The sequence below is a fragment of the Plasmopara halstedii genome (genome assembly GCF_900000015.1).
Source record: "Plasmopara halstedii genome assembly, contig: Scaffold_555, whole genome shotgun sequence".
Classification (NCBI taxonomy): Eukaryota; Oomycota; class Peronosporomycetes; order Peronosporales; family Peronosporaceae; genus Plasmopara; species Plasmopara halstedii.
In genome coordinates this window covers 614462-615665 of record NW_020187475.1, presented here as the reverse complement: position 1 = coordinate 615665, position 1204 = coordinate 614462, and positions in this window count along the sequence as shown.

Here is a 1204-nt window from a genome sequence, read left to right as displayed (position 1 = left end):
TGGCACGTCATCCACTGGACGAAGACTGCGGGGTTAGCAGCTCTTCGTCGGATGTTGTCGATATGATCGGAGCTCCAAAGGAGCAAACAGTGAGGGTGACAGACGCGGAGTGCGTGTTCACCCTGGTCTCACCGAGACATAAAACCTCTGTACAGAGGCGACGGCGACGCCGTATGCGGGCTGCAAGTCGCCTGGCGTCGAACCTAATCCAGAGTGTGTCTACCGTAGACGACGGTGCACAGTTATACACCCTCGTCAACGGTATGACGAAGGAGGTAGATGGCAACGTCCGCCTCGAGGCTATGCCTGCATTAGATGCTCTTCTTGAGCTGGACGAGATGTCCCTTTACGAGTTCGGCAGTGCCTTGAAGGCAGACGATTTGGCCGAAGTGGTCATTGTACGACCGGACGAGGAGATAAACTCTTTATCGCTTCTAGATGAAGCTGTCTTGGAGGACTCCAAGAGAGTACAGAACACACGAAGTGGATTGTCGATCGTACGAAATCCCTTGGATCCGTACTATCCTTTGGTAAAGGAGTTTCAAGACGTCGTCTCCAAAGACCCGCCTTCGGTCCTACCCCCGCACCGAGGTGTTCATCATGAGATCGACTGGTTCCTGGAAACAAATACTGTGTAACACGCCAATGGCCCCTGCCCAAGAAGCAGTGCGACGTCATTGACGCTTTTTTCCGTGCGAAGCACGACGCAGGGATGGTGCGTGAGAGCAAGTCTCCCCATTTAGCACCCACGTTTTGTGTTCGGAAGCCGAACGTCAAGTGGCGTATCGTTCATGCTTTCAATAAGCTAAACGCTGCCATCATTCCGGCACAAACGCCAATTCCTAGAAAGGATGTTCTTCAGAACAACATGTTGGGATGTACGAAGTACAGTGCACTTGATTTGGTCGATGGGTATTAACAATTGCTCATGAGAGCGAGTGACGTTCCGCTGACAGCGGTTAGCACCTCGAGCGGCATGCTCTGGGAGTGGCTGGTGATGCCCCAAGGGCTGTCAAATGCACCGGCAATATTTAATTGTCTTGTGACGCAATTGGTCAAGCCCCACAGGGCGTATGCACAGACATACTTTGACGACATTTTCGTTCACAGTCGTGCGGAGCACGGGAGGAGGATGAGGAGAACACATCGTTCATCTAAGAGCGGTGCTCGAGTGCATGCGCACTGACAAACTGTACGCCAATGT